The 19,180-nt window shown below is 42.1% G+C and overlaps 1 protein-coding gene across 3 annotated transcripts in view; it reads right to left on the bottom strand.

Annotated features, from left to right (window-relative positions):
- The window catches only part of LOC127662858 (myelin transcription factor 1-like protein), a 169,038-nt gene that overhangs the window by 30,508 nt on the left and 119,350 nt on the right, over positions 1–19,180 (bottom strand). The gene's annotated exons all lie outside the window — the stretch shown is intronic.

Below are 19,180 nucleotides of genomic sequence, written 5' to 3'. Positions count from 1 at the left end.
TAAGGCATCAAAAGAAAAGCTGCAATGGGTGAAACTGAACTATCAATCTGGGTCATGAACTACAGAAATGAACAGTACGTCTCTCCACAGACAGAGTGAAGACGATTACTACCTTCCAACACCCTAAAACAAAGACTCAAATGCAAAGCTTCTTGGGTTTAGTGAACTATTGTCGAGCATGGGTGCCAAACTGCTTGTTATATGACAAAATCCTAAGAGAAGCAACACTCTCAAGGACTGCTGAAATGGACATTGCTAACAAATCATGATGAACACTTTCATCTGTACGTGCACAAGGCGACAGGCACAGCAGCAGCGATCCTCTCTCAGTCCCATTGTGGAACATATAGACCAGTGGCGTACTTGTGAAAAATGTTAGAGGCAGTCGCCAAAGGCCTCCCTGCATGTTTGTGAGCAGTGACTGCTGCGGCGTTGATGGTACAACATGCAGAACGTATTGTTCTCTCACATCCATTAGTTGTGCACATCTCTCACCAGGAAGGAACAATCATGCACAACACATGACAGCACAACGTTGATCGGGGTATGAAGTTATTTTATTGGCTACTGCTAATCAGACAAATAAGCCAACCTCCGATGTACACACCCCAACTTTATCATTACAAATTACTAACTAAAGGTGAAATTTATAACGATTCACATGATTGCATCGATCGCCTGAAAACATGTTGTTTCATCAACTGCCCTGGAGGATGGGGGACCATTGGTACGTTGATGGGTCCTGTTCCAAGCCACATGATTCCATATACTTTGGTTTGGAACGGAACTTCCGAAAATAATTATCGAAGCTTATTCGCTCCCATATAAATCTGCACAAGCTGCTGAGTTGTTTTCGTTGATCAGATCATGCCATTTGGCTAAAGTTAAATCAATTGATATATACACAGACTCGAATTATGCTGATGAAGTAGCAAAGTGGACTGCAAGGGAAGTTATGGTAAGCCCAGACCTAAATCAAGCTGAAGAGACTTTTTCCATGATACGATCAACACTGGTAAAGACAATGATATTAAATTGTTACAGGCAAATCCATCTGAATCTGACAACATTGGGCCTCAAATTAAGTGAAATCAAACTTATTGCATAAATGGGGTACAAAATGCAGTAAAATGAATCCTGGACTCGTGTCTAACGTGCGCACAGAACAACAGACACAAGCCTACAAAGCACGACTCATTACCACACCCGGAACTGCCGTTCCAGCATCTGAAAATAGATTTTACACATATGCTGCCATGCAGGAATAACAAATTATTACTCGTGATCATGGGCCATTTTTTTAAATGGCCAGAAGCTTTCCCATGTGTGAGGTAAAATTATAAAATGTTGAAAATTTGGCAAAACAAATAATACAGAGATTCGGCTAACTGAGCTCAGAATGTCACCATCCTCTGTTGTTAATCTCTATATTTTAAATACTAATGGTTAGGCCGACCCCTTGGGTCAAAGGCCGCGCAGGCTTTCTCTCCACAGATGACAAGGAGGTGGTGATTGCAGAATATGTGGATTCCCTCATTAAAATATTAAATGGCATAAATGATGATATCTCTCTCTCCCTCTGTCTGCAGAAAGCCCTACTCATCCATTTGTTCCAAATCAGCAGGTTCTGGTGAAGTGTCTGAAACCAACAAAGTTAGGCAAACCAAAGTGGGTCCAACTACTGTACTGCCAGTGACCAGACTGGGGGTGCTAACTGACCTTTAACCACAGTGGATCCACGCAAGCCGCGTGATGCTTGCTCCAGAGGAGGGCCTTACTGATTCAAGGTGAACAGTGAAAGCACTGGAGGAGCTGAACATGCAGCGCCAGTGCCCAACCGGGAATCTGCGAATTAGGAGGACCTGAGGAGGGACCTGGAACAGTCAACATGAAGACATTCCTACTGACACTCCGCATACAGGTGAAACTCGAAAAATTAGAATATCGTGCAAAAGTTCATTAATTTCAGTAATTCAACTTAAAAGGTGAAACTAATATATTATATAGACTCATTACAAGCAAAGTAAGATATTTCAAGCCTTTATTTGATATAATTTTGATGATTATGGCTTACAGCTTATGAAAACCCCAAATTCAGAATCTCAGAAAATTAGAATACTGTGAAAAGGTTCAGTATTGTAGGCTCAAAGTGTCACTCTAATCAGCTAAACACCTGCAAAGGGTTCCTGAGCCTTTAAATGGTCTCTCAGTCTGGTTCAGTTGAATTCACAATCATGGGGAAGACTGCTGACCTGACAGTTGTGCAGAAAACCATCATTGACACCCTCCACAAGGAGGGAAAGCCTCAAAAGGTAATTGCAAAGAAGTTGGATGTTCTCAAAGTGCTGTATCAAAGCACATTAATAGAAAGTTAAGTGGAAGGGAAAAGTGTGAAAGAAAAACATGCACAAGCAGCAGGGATGACCGTAGCCTGGAGAGGATTGTCAGGAAAAGGCCATTCAAATGTGTGGGGGAGCTTCACAAGGAGTGGACTGAGGCTGGAGTTACTGCATCAAGAGCCACCACACACAGACGGGTCCTGGACATGGGCTTCAAATGTCAAACGTCTTACCTGGGCTAAAGAAAAAAGAACTGGTCTGTTGCTCAGTGGTCCAAAGTCCTCTTTTCTGATGAGAGCAAATTTTGCATCTCATTTGGAAACCAAGGTCCCAGAGTCTGGAGGAAGAATGGAGAGGCACACAATCCAAGATGCTTGAAGTCCAGTGTGAAGTTTCCACAGTCTGTGTTGGTTTGGGGAGCCATGTCATCGGCTGGTGTTGGTCCACTGTGCTTTATTAAGTCCAGAGTCAACGCAGCCGTCTACCGGGACATTTTAGAGCACTTCATGCTTCCTTCAGCAGACAAGCTTTATGGAGATGCTGACTTCATTTTCCAGCAGGTCTTGGCACCTGCCCACACTGCCAAAAGTACCAAAACCTGGTTCAATGACCATGGTATTACTGTGCTTGATTGGCCAGCAAACTCACCTGACCCGAATCCCATAGAGAATCTATGGGGCGTTGCCAAGAGAAAGATGAGAGACATGAGACCAAACAATGCAGAAGAGCTGAAGGCCGCTATTGAAGCATCTTGGTCTTCCATAACACCTCAGCAGTGCCACAGGCTGATAGCATCCATGCCACGCCGCATTGAGGCAGTAATTAATACAAAAGGGGCCCAAACCAAGTACTGAGTACATATGCATGATTATACTTTTCAGAGGGCCGACATTTCTGTATTTAAAATCCTAATTTTTCGAGTTTCACCTGTATGGCAGGTGGTCGTGCTTGCCTATGACCGTTCAGTATCAACAAAACAGCAAGGAGTCACAAGTGTAATTCCAATTCCTAGAAATAATGTATGATGGTTTATGTTTTATGTTAATGTTACAGGAAGATGTTTCATTTGGGAAGGTACGGGTAAACACCCGGAAACGAAGGTGCATAGAAGGTGATGCCTCAAGTGACCCTGAAGTATATCTAGACAGCCAAGAGGTATTAAATGTTTGGATTACCTCTTGGCTAAAGATGGAGGAGGTATATGTAAAATGTTTGGTGACAAATGCTTTACATACATCCCGGGTCACACTGATGATGATGGTGAATTCATGAAGGTATGAAAGGAAATGGATAAGTTGAATAAAGAATTAGCTGATAACGCTGGTCATCAGGGAATATGGGGAAATGTTTCAATATGTTTGGGAGGTTCATGCCCCGGATGTCCTCCATTATATTGATTGCTGTATGCATTCTACATATGTTACTTTTTGGCCCATGTTTGCTAAAATTACTAATGCAAAAGTTGAATGTGATGATAAACAGGCATAATATCGCCATTTTCCATTATGTACGTATACCTGATACTGAAGTTGGTTGAGAAGGCTACGTGATCCTTTCAGGATCCAAGTGGGCAATGTGAAATAATAAAGGCTTCTCAACAACTTCTCTGGGTGATGTAGCTTGCTGTGTCATCACAAAGCAAAGCTTCCCCTTGCAAGAATAGGATGTTTCTATAGGAATGTGTTTTCTGTCTCTACTCTCACGTTTCACACATAGCTCAGACATGTATGTCACCCCCATATAAGGTGAAGAACTATATCATTTGTGGGGGTCCAGTGGAATGTGGTTTTTCTGGACCATATAACAGAATGCTGAACAATAAACTTTGAAGAAGGATCTGATAGCATTGTGTGTCTGTGTCATTAACTTCTTCCCTCAGCTGAGCCACATCGAGACGGGGATTGCAGATCAACAAAATAAATTAAATACATTGGATGACAAAATTATCTAACAGGTAGAGTTAGGGTTAAGGGTAAGGGTTGGGGTAGAGTTAGGGTTAAGGGTAAGGGTTTGGTTAATTTTGTAACTACAGATGTAATTCATTTGATTAGTTTAAATTTATTTAAATAATAAGGACATAAATATTCCCCCAAAAAAACAAACATCTAAAATGTAAAAAAAAAATTGTCATACTCATGACACACTAAACTATAAAATCCATCAAATAAAGTTCAATGTCCTATATATTGGGACACAAATTGGCACCATTTCCATGGAGTGACTCATTCACACTTGTAACAACTGTATACTTGTTATATGGGGTTGTTCAGCTGTTTTTTAAACCATCTATCAATCACCTTCAAAGAAGCGACTTCCAATATAAACAATAAAGGCATTCATCCATTTTCACACACACATATGAAACCCTTCATTTAAAAAAACACATAGGCACGGCTGAGGATAAGTTAATTAATCTATCAAATTTATGAAGAGACTTCAAAGTTTAAGTCAGTGCCTTTATAACAACAACAAGATTGTGCTACTATGATGAAAAACAGGACAGGGACTGAACTCAGAGTGCACCGATACACTAGATGGCACTGTGGTGATGTGACAGAAGAGATTTCGTTCACATTTCAGGTTATAAAGCAAGCCTGTCTTTTACATTTTGCAGCGCACATATTTCTGCTCTCCCTCAACCCTCAATAGACAAGTAGCACAAAGAGTGTGTGCGTGAGCTAAATAATCAAAGATGCTAAATTTGTCACTGTATAAAGAGAGATGCAGAAGCAGATGTACTTTACATTCATGTTGTTTATATGCTCAAACCTCACAGCACCGCAAACACTGAATTAAAGCAGAATCTCACTTTATTTTTAAACGAAGTCAAGGTGAACATGATCATATTTGTCTATTTATATGCCATCCCGATGAAATGTGAATTATTGCATTATGCAAAGATAGTGTTAATGTAACGGAGGTATTTTTCTCTATGGGGACTTTTAGTTTGACGGGTTTTTTTTCTTTCTCCGGCGTATTCGCGGGGGATGAAAAGACGTCTGGGAAGAAGAAGAGTGAGCAGTGTTACGAGGCAACTCGTCATGATCGCGGAACGAGAGGTCGACACGTTTTCGCGGACGCTGTAATGCAAGACAGCGGTGTACGGTCTTAAGATTAAGTTTGGCGGGTTTAGTGTACAGACTAAACATTGTTGTGTGAGACTGGAGACGAGGTTAAAGCAGAAGTTCGGTTGATTACGTCATCGGGCAGAGAACGGCGTTGGAGACTGGCTGAGAGCGCGAGAGAGTCGTTGAAGCCGTGAGTTTCATTCAAAGAACACTGTTTTTTGCCGTTATTCTGACTGTAAGAATTTTTGAGAGTCCTGCTGTTTTTCTGAGTCATCCATAAACTGTGTCGGAGTGAGAGACATTGATTTGTTTCTGCGAATCATTTAAGTGCACTTGTTAGTGCGCGAGAATGCGTCCGTGAGCTAAACGATTGGTTTTGAAGGAGTGATTCGTTTTTCTTTGTTTTTTTTAAGAGACTGACGATCGTCCATGATCAAGATTTGTTTTTCAGAGACATTTTTTTTGATTAAGATCAATTGATCTTTGAGCTGCGCTGCGCCGCGCCGTGCGATTTTGTTCCAGAAAGTTCCTGAGTTTTTCCTGGGCCGCGCTGAAACTTTCTTGTGTTTTTATTACCCTGCCATCCTTACGACATCTCACTGTCCTGTCTCTGCTGTTATTCAAGTCATCGCAAGTCATCGCAAGTCATCGCATCAAAGTTGTCGTTGCCACAGACTGGTACAACAGTTCGATACACACATACACACACGAACATTCCACCGATATAGAGTGAACTGAACTGAGTGTTTGAATGACTGAGGGTTTCAACTGTCAATTTGAACTGTGTTTGTGATAACTGAGTCTATTGGAAACTGAATCATAAAATTGATTCATAAGAATCGTTTAAGTGGATCATTTGGGGTGGGATGAGTTATTTAAGGTGAATCATTTGGATTTATCTATAAGAGTCATCGGCACCCAGTGTTGTTTGTAAATCGGTTTGTGCCCCAATACTGAAATTATTTTTTGGAAACATTTCTGAGTGAATGTGTTAACCATTTGAAGGTTTTCTAGGGTTTTATTTTTGTTACTTTTTGTTATTTTATTCTATTGAAATAAGTCCTTTCAGGAGAAATATAAATAAAATTTCCTAAGGGAAGAAAAATAAATTATTAATTGTTAAAATTAAGACATTTGACAGTTATTTTTGAACTTACCTTGGGGTAGGGGCGTCTCACTTGCACTATTGAGATTAGGTAGGTGGGGATGTGAATTCGAGTTTTTTTCATCACATGCACTTCAGGAAGCCACCATATCGACATACTCACCTGAAGCCTACACTACCTATTCCTCTAGTATATCCTGAAATAGTGTAAGGTAAAACATATACACATAACGTGTATATCGAGGCTCAAAGCACTGGAGTGGGGACTAAGATCCTTCCGCTTTTAAGTCTTCCAGGGTAATGTTTTAATTTTCCCCTACGAGGCGAGACTTACAGTCCCGTTACATTTGGCGTCACGAACAGGATAGAATAAGACTGTATTTACTTTTTTTTTTGTGTGTCACAAGTCCCAGGCCTACAAGCTTAAGAATGGCAGAGTTTGAGGAACTGAAGAGGGAGATGGCGGAGATGCAGAGGCGGTTTGCCAAGCAGGCGGGAGCACTCGACCAAGCAAGAACCGAACAAAGAGAAGCCCTGTCACTAGCCAGAGCTGTTGTCCAGCATCAAGCCACTGCTCAAGCACTCCCAGCTACCATTTATATTCCCAGGGACAGGAAGCTTCCAGAGTTCAGTGGCCGTTCGACCAATACTGGAGAGTTAAGCGTCGAAGAATGGGTTGCGTCAATGAAATCTGCCTTCCAAGTGATGAGAGTACCTGCAGAAGACCGTGTAGAGTTGGCGAAACAGCACCTCAAAGATGAAGCCAAAGCGACTGTGAGGTTCATTTTGGGTGATGGCGAAAAATCTACCGATGATATCTTTCAAGTCCTGCTAGACACCTATGGAGACAAAGTGCCAATTGGAACCAGAGTGAAAGATTTCTATGAACGCAAGCAAATGCAAGGAGAGACGATCCGCTCATACGCATATGACCTTCAAGAGAGACTCAGCCGAAGTTCAGCGCAGAGAGCCAAACAGGGTTCCAGAGGCCGAAAGTGTGTTAAAAGAACAACTTGTCCTGGGCTTTCGAGATGATTTTCTGAGGCGTGAAATGAAAAGGCGAGTTAAAGAGGATGCAAGTTTGACTTTTGTTCAGGTAATGCAAGCTGCAATCACCTGGTCTGAAGAAGAAGACACAAATCCAAAACCCAGTACCCGTGTTAGAGTAGTTAATGCTGATGCAGAGCAAACTTCCTCTACATTAACACTGGAAAAACTATACAGAAGACTTAAAGATCTTCTGAAGCTATACAGAAGATCGCCGCCCGTCAAGATGAGCTTTACCAAGCAGTACACAGTAATAGCAGGGTACAACTTCAGCAGAGCCGTCCAAAAAGACAACCCCTGAAGGACAGTGACGGCCGATACATCTGCTATTCATGTGGTGAATCTGGGCACACTAGCAGGTGCTGTTCACTAGGTTTTGAAGCAGCTAAAGTGACTGATCAGTCTCGACGTTCCACAGGGATGGCTGGAACTAACATAGGAAATGTTCCATCAAGTACAGCGCAAAACAGCCCTGGGCCATCTATGATAAGAAGTCATACAGCTGAATGGACTGACGAAGTGACAGAGACGTTGAAAAGTGGTGCATTTGGAGATTGTCTGACTGTTGAAGTTAGAATAGCTGGTGTCAAGACAAACTGCTTACTGGATACAGGCTCAGAAGTGTCCACTATTACAGAGTCACACTTTAGGAAGCACTTTGGAGAACAAGAGCTGAGACTGTCATCTGCTCACTGGGTTAGACTCACCGCAGCTAATGGACTAGACATTCCTGTTCTAGGATGTTTGCAAGCTGGCGTGGAGTGCATGGGGAAGGTCCTCCCGGGAAGTGCATCTTTGTGCTGACAGACACGAGCCCACGAGCAGAGGAGATAAAGGGACTCTCAGGAATCATTGGAATGAATATCATCAGTGAGTTTAAGTCAGTGTTCGTCACAGGAGAGAATGTGAAGTCAGCCAACAAATATGGACAACCTGCCGAAGCAAAGATACGTAGGGTGTTCGCCAGTGTTGAGAAAACCGAAACTCTGAGTCCTGACGGCAAGATTGGGTTTGTCAAAGTTGGTGGAAAACAGACCATCACCATACCTCCATTAAGTGAAAGGGTGTTTGAAGGTCGTTGCAGAGTGCCACCTAAAGTGAAGTGCCAAGTATTAATTGAGCCCACCACTGGTGTGAGTCTACCCAAGGGGCTCCTAGTGGCCAATGTGCTAACAAAAACTGAGGGTGGTAAAGTTTCTGTACGTGTGATGAATTCGAGTGAGCGGATAATCAGACTTAATCCAAGATGCAGAGTGGCAGTAGTGTCTAAACCACGGGAGGTGTTAACTGAGAATACGCTGGAGTTTGAGGAGGAGGAAGGTACGCTTCACGTTAGACGGGTGACGCATGTTCAAGCAGTCAAAATCTCTGACAACCCTCCAGTACCAGTTCAAGTGAATTATGAAAAGCTCACCCCTGCACAAAGAGAGGAACTTAACCTGTTGTTGGCAAAGTACAGAGACATATTCTCCAAAAGTGACAGTGACTACGGGTACACACAGTCAGTAACGCACGACATTCACACCGGCGATGCGCCGCCAGTGAAACAGAGGCACCGTAGAGTACCGCCACATGTTTTCCAAGAATTCAAAAAACACGTGCAGGACCTAGTGTCACAAGGCATCCTTAAGGAGAGTGCGAGTCCCTGGGCATCCCCAGCAGTGATAGTTGTGAAGAAAGACGGCAGTGTGCGCTTCTGTTGTGATTACAGAAGGCTAAATCAAGTCACCTACAAAGACGCATATCCACTTCCCAAAGTGGACGAATCTCTGTATGCACTGTTGAATGCTCAGCTGTTCTCCACCCTAGATCTTACGGCTGGCTATTTCCAGGTAGCTGTAAGTGAGCGTGATCGTGAAAAGACTGCAGTCACTACCCCGTTTGGACTGTTTGAGTGGACGCGGATGCCATTCGGGCTGTGCAACGCGCCAGCCACCTTCCAGCGCCTTATGGGAGTAGTGCTCGGGGATTTGACCTTTGATGTCCTCTTGATATATCTGGATGATATTATCGTGTTTTCTTAAGACTTTCAGAGCCACTGTGAGAGACTAGAGCTGGTCTTTGATCGACTGAAGCGCCATGGCCTAAAGTTGAAACCAAGCAAATGCTTTCTCTTCAGATCTGAGGTAAAATTCTTGGGCCACGTGATTTCCCCTGAAGGAATCAAAGTCGACAGTGAAAAGGTTAGTGCCTTGGATGCTTGGCCAGTGCCTAAAAGTGTGAAAGAAGTTAGACAATTGATCGGATTTATGAGCTATTACCGCGGTTCGTGCCAAAGTTTGCTCAAACAGCAAAACCGTTGCATGCGCTAATGGGCAGCAAAGACAAAAGGAAAGTCTCTGAACAGTTCAGGTGGAGTAGCGAATGCCAGACTGCATTTGACAAATTGAAGCAATGCTTGATGTCGCCACCTATTCTCGCTTACCCTGATTTTAGCCTTCCCTTTATCCTCACTACAGATGGGAGCCATCAGGGTCTTGGAGCTGTATTAAGTCAAAAGCAAGGGGGAGCTGAGCGAGTCATTGCGTTTGCGAGCAGAGGCCTGAGAGGGTCAGAGAGAAATGACAAATATTACAGTGCGTTCAAATTGGAACTGTTGGCACTTAAGTGGGCTGCAACAGAAAAATTTAAAGAGTACCTGATGTTTTCCAAATTCACTGTACTCACCGACCATAATCCACTGCGTTATTTAGAGACCGCTAATCTTGGAGCAGTTGAGCAACGCTGGGTGGCGCAGTTAGCGGAGCTTAATTTCGAGGTTCTGTATAAGCCTGGACGATTGAACACTAATGCTGATGCATTGTCGAGGATTCCCTCCAATGAAGATCCTGAACAAGAGGACACAGAGAAGGATTTCATCCGACTGGACACTGAGGAAGTGCGTGCATGCCTGTGGCCTGCGCAAGGGTCCAAACGGGAAGAAACTGATGTTCAAGTGGCTGTACAAGCATCTATTAAGAAAGTAGTGAGTGGGTACAGCTGGGATGAAATTAAAGAGTTGCAAAGAAGTGATCCTTTGATAGTTCCCCTATACAATGCTGTGTTTAAAAATAAAAGACCAAGCCGAGCGGAACAACAGAGTATGTCACCAGTGTTGAAAAAAGATTTTCAGAGAGTTTGACCGTTTCCAGTTGCATCATGGAGTGATGTTTAGATGTATTCTCGACCCAAGGGATGGGGAGAAAATTAAGCAGCTAGTTGTACCGACTCCCTTACAGCGTTCAGTTTACAATAGTCAACATGAGCATGGAGGTCATTTTGGAGAAAGGAGTACTCTGACATTGATGAGACGGAGCTACTATTGGCCTAACATGTCTAAAGACATCCAAGAGTGGATAGAACAGTGTAAAAGATGCACCCTTGCAAAGGATATCTTTCCAAGAATCCGTGCTCCGATGACTTGCAGTAATGTCACTGCTCCTTTAGAAGTGCTGGCAATGGACTACACCCAGCTGGAAATGTCCTCAGGAGGGTATGAAAATGTACTGGTTCTTACTGATATGTTTACCCGGTTTACAGTTGCCGTCCCAACCAAGAACCAAACATCGAGTACCACTGCAAAGGCCCTCATCAAACATTGGTTCATCTACTACGGGTGCCCAGCTCGTCTGCATTCAGATCAGGGAAGATGTTTCGAGGCGCAAGTGATCAAGGAACTCTGTAAAGTCTATGCTATTGGAAAAAGTCGTACAAGTCCCTATCATCCTCAAGGAAACTCTCAGTGCGAGCGGTTCAACCGCACCATGCATAATATGCTGAGAACGTTGACACCTGAGAAGAAGAAAGACTGGAAAACTCACCTACCCGAGCTAGTGATGGCATACAACAATCACGTCCACTCATCTACTGGCTATTCTCCCTTTTACTTGATGTTTGGGAGGGATGCACGCCTTCCATTAGATGTCTTGGGTGGAAAGGATTTGGAGGAAAGTGATGCAGAAAACTTGGATGATTGGGTGAAGAGTCATCATAGCCGACTAAAGACTGCAGTAGAAGTTGCAAATACAGTCGCACAGGAAGCCTCTAAGAGACGGAAAAGAGTGTATGACCGCAAGTCATCGGGAGCGCTTGTAAGGCCCGGTGACCGTGTGTTGCTACGTAATCACAAACATAGGGGCAGAAATAAGATTCAAGACAAGTGGGAACATACACCCTACATTGTAGTAAAGCAGAATCATTCAGACATACCTGTATTTACTGTCAAACCTGAAAAGGGGGGTCCGTCCAGAGTAGTACATAGAGATCAGCTCCGTCACTGCACATTTCCTTTGTCATCATCTAGTACGCCATGTACAACCACACGTAGACCCGTAAACCAGTCAGACTCTGAAACAGAATTCCCAGATCTTGTGTGTTTTCCAGCCACTGTGCAGAACAGAGATAAAAGGGTGGTACAGATGGAAACCAATGATGTAGAACAAAGAGGGAGTGTAATGCAAGAACAAGAGAATGTAGTAGAAGATGTGGTCCCTGAAGTAGAGTGGGGAGTACAAGAACTTTCTGATGATGCTGATGTTTCAGATTTTGAATGTGAAAATGTTCCAGAGCTCAGACGCTCTGAAAGACAAAACCGTGGTAAATTACCGGTGAGGTATAGAGATGATTATCTGATGAAATAAGGTTAAAAAAATTAACTGAGGTTGTGATGAGAAATATGTATGAACTTGTTTGAGATTGAAAAGAATGTATTTTGTTCAATGTTGTACTTTTAAATTGTGTTCTGTTTATGTTCCAGGGGCAGGCAGTCTGGAGATGTCGGTGGTATGCCCTGATCGGCAGCGGGGAATGTAACGGAGGTATTTTTCTCTATGGGGACTTTTAGTTTGACGTTTTTTTTTCTTTCTCCGGCGTATTCGCGGGGGATGAAAAGACGTCTGGGAAGAAGAAGAGTGAGCAGTGTTACGAGGCAACTCGTCATGATCGCGGAACGAGAGGTCGACACGTTTTCGCGGACGCTGTAATGCAAGACAGCGGTGTACGGTCTTAAGATTAAGTTTGGAGGGTTTAGTGTACAGACTAAACATTGTTGTGTGAGACTGGAGACGAGGTTAAAGCAGAAGTTCGGTTGATTACGTCATCGGGCAGAGAACGGCATTGGAGACTGGCTGAGAGCGCGAGAGAGAGTCGTTGAAGCCGTGAGTTTCATTCAAAGAACACTGTTTTTTGCCGTTATTCTGACTGTAAGAATTTTTGAGAGTCCTGCTGTTTTTCTGAGTCATCCATAAACTGTGTCGGAGTGAGAGACATTGATTTGTTTCTGCGAATCATTTAAGTGCACTTGTTAGTGCGCGAGAATGCGTCCGTGAGCTAAACGATTGGTTTTGAAGGAGTGATTCGTTTTTCTTTGTTTTTTTAAGAGACTGACGATCGTCCATGATCAAGATTTGTTTTTCAGAGACATTTTTTTTGATTAAGATCAATTGATCTTTGAGCTGCGCTGCGCCGCGCCGTGCGATTTTGTTCCAGAAAGTTCCTGAGTTTTTCCTGGGCCGCGCTGAAACTTTCTTGTATTTTTATTACCCTGCCATCCTTACGACATCTCACTGTCCTGTCTCTGCTGTTATTCAAGTCATCGCAAGTCATCGCAAGTCATCGCATCAAAGTTGTCGTTGCCACAGACTGGTACAACAGTTCGATACACACATACACACACGAACATTCCACCGATATAGAGTGAACTGAACTGAGTGTTTGAATGACTGAGGGTTTCAACTGTCAATTTGAACTGTGTTTGTGATAACTGAGTCTATTGGAAACTGAATCATAAAATTGATTCATAAGAATCGTTTAAGTGGATCATTTGGGGTGGGATGAGTTATTTAAGGTGAATCATTTGGATTTATCTATAACAGTCATCAGCACCCAGTGTTGTTTGTAAATCGGTTTGTGCCCCAATACTGAAATTATTTTTTGGAAACATTTCTGAGTGAATGTGTTAACCATTTGAAGGTTTTCTAGGGCTTCCGAATAACTGTTTTATTTTTGTTACTTTTTGTTATTTTATTCTATTGAAATAAGTCCTTTCAGGAGAAATATAAATAAAATTTCCTAAGGGAAGAAAAATAAATTATTAATTGTTAAAATTAAGACATTTGACAGTTATTTTTGAACTTACCTTGGGGTAGGGGCGTCTCACTTGCACTATTGAGATTAGGTAGGTGGGGATGGGAATTCGAGTTTTTTTCATCACATGCACTTCAGGAAGCCACCGTATCGACATACTCACCTGAAGCCTACACTACCTATTCCTCTAGTCTATCCTGAAATAGTGTAAGGTAAAACATATACACATAACGTGTATATCGAGGCTCAAAGCACTGGAGTGGGGACTAAGATCCTTCCGCTTTTAAGTCTTCCAGGGTAATGTTTTAATTTTCCCCTACGAGGCGAGACTTACAGTCCCGTTACATTAAGAATGAAACGACACCTTAATTCGTGTCCAGTAATGTGTATGTGAATGAATGTGTATAGATTTGACTGGGAATGTAAAACAATGATGGCATTCATTGGATTTTTGGGGTACTTACAGTATACTAGATCTCTACTGGACAAAGACAGAAACAATGGCTGTATTCAGAATAGAAGATTAGCTTAAATCTAGTGTGTGAAAGAGTATGCATTATTCCACAATAAATATTTAACAATAGTATGCTACATTGTTGTGACATGACCTCATTATTTTTTACATGATTTCATGTTAGGGGTGCACAGTTATCAACTTGGAAATAAAACAGTTATTTTGTATTTTTTGATTTTATATTGTGTAAAAACCAGCAAATGTATTAGGTCACCTGGGAATTCTATGCATTGTTATATTATTTTATATAACAAAGCACAATATATATATATTTATTTATTCATCTTCTTAAATATTAGTTAATAAAAATAAAATTTTTGTTGTAAATTCATGCTAGTTCATAGTGTATTAGCTAATGTTAACAAATACAACTTTTATTTAAAAAATGTTTTAAAAAATATGTTGAAACATTAACCAAGATGAATAAACGCTGTGAAAGTATTGTTTGTTGTTAGTTCCTGTTAACTAATGTTGTTATCCCCTTTTTCAACCAATTTGGAATGCCCATTTTAAGTCCTCGTGGTCACGTAGTGACTCGCCTCAATACGGGTGGCAGAGGACGAATCCCAGTTGCCTCCGTGTTGGAGACCGTCAGTCCATGCATCTTATAACGTGGCTTGTTGAGCACGTTGCCAAGGAGACATAGCGCATGTGGAGGCTTTACCCACCCACCACGGCATCCACGCCCAACTCACCATGCGCCCCACCGAGAGTGAACCACATTATAGCGACCATGAGGAGGTTACCCCATGTGACTCTACCCTCCCTAGCAACCGGGCCAATTTGGTTGCTTAGGAGACCTGGCTGGAGTCACTCAGCACACCCTGGGATTAGAACTAGCGAACTACAGGGGTGGTAGCCAGCATCTTACTACTGAGCTACCCAGGCCCCGCAAGCACTTTTTTTTGTGTGTTTACACAATTGATGCTCCCTTCAGAGAGACTCTTACAGTAACTTTACTACCAATAATTTATCCTATAAAGTACAACATAATCATACTAAAAGCCACAGCTGGCAATGGTGTAGCTCAACTGGAAGCATGTTGGGTCAGCAGCATCCACTGACAGTTAGATTTAGGTTTGGGGTTAAATAGTTAATAAAATATGAATTTCTCTTCACTGAATTACATCCTGTACAGCTGCAAACAAATCACTTTAAAAAAGCTTTTGGCATCCCTCTGGGGACATTTCACCCAGAAAATGGAGCTCCATCCACCAACAACACTTCCCGCTTTGGCCACTGGGGGCAGTTTTTCCGCATTTTGGTAAGAACAGACCGATTTTAGCTAAAGAAAATTCAACCTCCTGTTTCCGATTTCACTGTGAGATCAGTCTAAAGATAACCAAGACTTTTCATGGATTTCTCTGAAATGAGATTAAATGTTACAAGAGCAACGATTTGACGGGGCACTGATAAACAGTGGTAGAGTGACATTTCCTTTTGTGTGTTACATTATTTTAATCTTGTGCACCAACATTTTTGATTATTCCTATTTAAACACCAGCCATATAGTCATATATCCATTCTTCCTTCTAAGAGAAATTTGGAAATACAGTATCAGAAAAACAATGTTCAGATGGAGCTCCAGCAAAAATGAAATCTCATAAGATCTCATGGGCTCTCTGTCCTCTCCATCACACTCATGCTTAACAAGCAGCTCAGCTCCACTGCAAGACAAACACTTAACTACTGAAATCAATATGCTGCTGGAGTAGAGATGGAGCATCATGCACCTCTGACTTTGTGACAGTGCTGCAGGCCAGATCAACCTCAGCCTGAGCCTGTCCTCCACTGCAGAATGACAGCACATGAGAGAGAGAGAGATGCTTGTGGCGTTTCCATGTTTCCACATCACATATTATCAGCTCTACTTTCCTGCTTCCTGCTGAATTTCATCCTGAGCACCAGTGGATGAGTACGTGTGTGTGTGTGTGTGTGTGTGTGTGTGTGTGTGTGTGTGTGTGTGTGTGTGGTTAATCGGGTCCCTATATCCTTCAGAAATAACATTCATGGCTCGTACAGCTCTGTTTTCTCAAATCCATCATGCGGGAAGACGTTGGCAGCAGGTCATGCCTTTAGCTGGTGTGCAGCAAAAACTGCCTTTTGTCTGGTTGTATAATTGCTAGCATTAGTTTCACACAATGGTGAATAGCTTAAATAAATGCTACACTTGATTTGTGATTTGGAATAGAGGGTAGAGGCCTCTGTGCACAACACAAACTAGACGGATTTAGCAGTTATCAAGAAAAAAAAAATGTTATGCTGAAAATGTCAATAGTAAGAGAGCAAGATTTGTTGGTTTTGAACCTGCACTCGGATCTGTATTTGTTACCATGCTTAATATGTTGTCTTAATATCAGTGCTGTAATCTTTTGTGTTCTGAAAACCTGTTTGAAAGCCTGTTCGGTATTTTCACAATTCCGTTTGGTGATGCTTATGGCACAGAAATTCCACACTTCACCTTTAAATATAAGAGGTCATTGTACTATATAAACATACTGTACGTTTCAGAACTCAAAACTTCCTCCTCATTGCAAAAAGAGCAAAAAAAAAGAGTTTGTTTGTTGAAACGAAGCTGCCAACACGACTCATTCTCTAATTCCTGCACACTGTGATGTCACACTGCGGTAGATATTTGCATCTGATCGCCTCCATTACCAAATCACTTCCGTATCCCCACCCAGTAATGGTGAGCAGTCAGATGGCTGGTCAGTCAAGAGCAGAGAGTGTAGTATATTTTTATCAAGTTAATCAGGAATAATCAATGAAAACATTGTTGATTTATACCACAGTTATGTCTGAGGGGCAAACATGCAGTTTACTGTATGTAAAGGCCTGTGACGTGATGAATATGTGCTCACATATGTTTGACTATTTGACTGTGTGTGCAGAAACATAAATAGCATTACTTAGGGGGGAGAATTGATCTCTTCCAAAGGACATTCTGTTACTTCTTAATATGGTCAAGACCAGAGTCAATGAAGAGCATGATAGATAATGCATGTAAGCCCCACCTTGTTTGAGGAGGTGTATTTAAGTAAAACCAAACCAGAGATAGTTCAGTTGTTGTTGGTACTGTGGTTTCACAGTAGGCAACTCGGCTTTATTGTGTGATAATAATATCTATTCTTCTGAAATCAAAACCCCAAAGATGCTGAGTGATTTTTCACAAAATTGGCATGAGAAACCACTACAAGAGCAAATCACAACAGTGGGCATTTACAGTCAAGTTTTAAAGGAGAAGCAACACCAAATCCGAGCTTTTCTGAGGATCAGAATCATATGTTTTACAAATATATATTTCAGTTTTTTGGGGGGCAAAATCTTTACAAACATGATAAGAGAACCTCGAGGAAAAATAATAAAAAAAAAGGCATTTCATTTCAAGGCATTTCATGACCCCTTTAAGGTGAAGTCCAAAACTGGCCCATAAACAAAACCCTGTAACTCAACCTGCCCTTGACTGCCACATTTTTTAAGGAAACCTGACCCGGAATTGCTCATTCTCCTTTTTTCCCTTCCCAAGTGAGTAGACTCAGACACTGCTTCAACAAAGTGTGTGTGTGCCATTGGTGGCTGGTTCTTTTCTCTAACTAAGCTCAAAACAAAATAGGCAAAATATCTGATTATAAAAGCTGAAATAAATGTCTAACGTCAGATTGCACATTACTGTGTGTGTATCTCCAAACCACCAACACATTCATACTAAATCACATACATCACGGTTTCAATTGTTGGCCGTTTGTTGCAAAGTCCCACCCATTTGAGAGTTCGACCAATCATCATATAGAAAAGATGGGCTTCTTAAACATATCCATTGAAAGCCGAATGTCCAATAGGCAATCAAATACAGATCCAATACAAATAGTGCACAAGAAGTACTTTTCCACTGCACGTTACGGTTCGACTCGCCTCAACTCTACTCGCTTTACTTTTCTAAGCTTGCATTTCCACTGCAGTTTAGTGCCATCTAAACGTGAGTGGGATTATAGGCTGATTGTCATAGTTGCGGCGCCTCTACTGCCATGACATCATCTTAAACACGACACAAACTGATCACCGTTAGCTGTTAGCTACTAGCTCATTGTGCTGCATAAAGCAGTTGTTGCATGGTGATTTTACACAAGTGTAACAGTTAAATTGGCCTGGCTGTTTTAGAAGCAAGCTTCCAGTATCTGGTCAACTAAATAAAGTGAAGATTTCAAGCAGAGTATAGAGTTAACGTAACAAAACGTACCATCCTCCATCGTGTCCATCGAGTCCAGGGCACTCTCCCTCCCATTACCCGCCGGTTTAGATAGCGTCCAATTGGTCGAACCACTTCCACTTTTCTTTGATGGTTCTGTAGTCACTTTTAAGTTTTTTGTATCTTTTCCCTACACTGTTGGTAGGTCCGGTGGTAGCCGTGTGCGGCCAATAGCTGATACACTTCCTGAGAGACTTTATTGTTTCGCTCATTGCTAACGAGTGGACCGTGTGCCAGTGACGCTGTTAGTGATGATTCTCCCTGACCAATCAGTGATCTGCAGGATTTTGACGTCACATTTAGTATCGGCTCGGCTCGCTTGGAAGCTCGACCGAGGTGGTACTAAAAAAGTATCAGGTATCTGGTACTGTCCACAGTGGATAACCCCCAAAAAGCGAGCAGAGTTGAGTTGAGTCGAGTTGAACCGTGCAGTGGAAAAGCCCCAATAGACTCCCAGAGTAGGACGGTGTCTGGGCAGGACCCAAAATGGTGTGTTTAGAGCCTCTCACCCAATCAAAAAGGATCTTTTGCATCTTGATTCGAATAGTACAGGTATGTGCCATAGACTCTTATTAAAAGCATGGCTTCAATGGGGCTCTGCGTCCACAGACTTCAATGGATATATTCATGTGAATGTTTAAAGTGTTACTTGAACCAATAGTTTTATAGTGATGTGTGGTATTTTACACTTGTATTCGCTAAAATATTAAAACGCACAAAGAGTAATATGTCATTTACATAGATTATTTGTCAATATTAAAGTCATTGCCACATTTCTGTGCTTCCCACGTAGTGTTA

Source organism: Xyrauchen texanus, chromosome 22 (assembly GCF_025860055.1).
Source record: "Xyrauchen texanus isolate HMW12.3.18 chromosome 22, RBS_HiC_50CHRs, whole genome shotgun sequence".
In the NCBI taxonomy this organism is placed as follows: domain Eukaryota; kingdom Metazoa; phylum Chordata; class Actinopteri; order Cypriniformes; family Catostomidae; genus Xyrauchen; species Xyrauchen texanus.
Note: the sequence above shows the minus strand (reverse complement) of the source record. Positions and strands in the feature narration are given on the sequence as shown.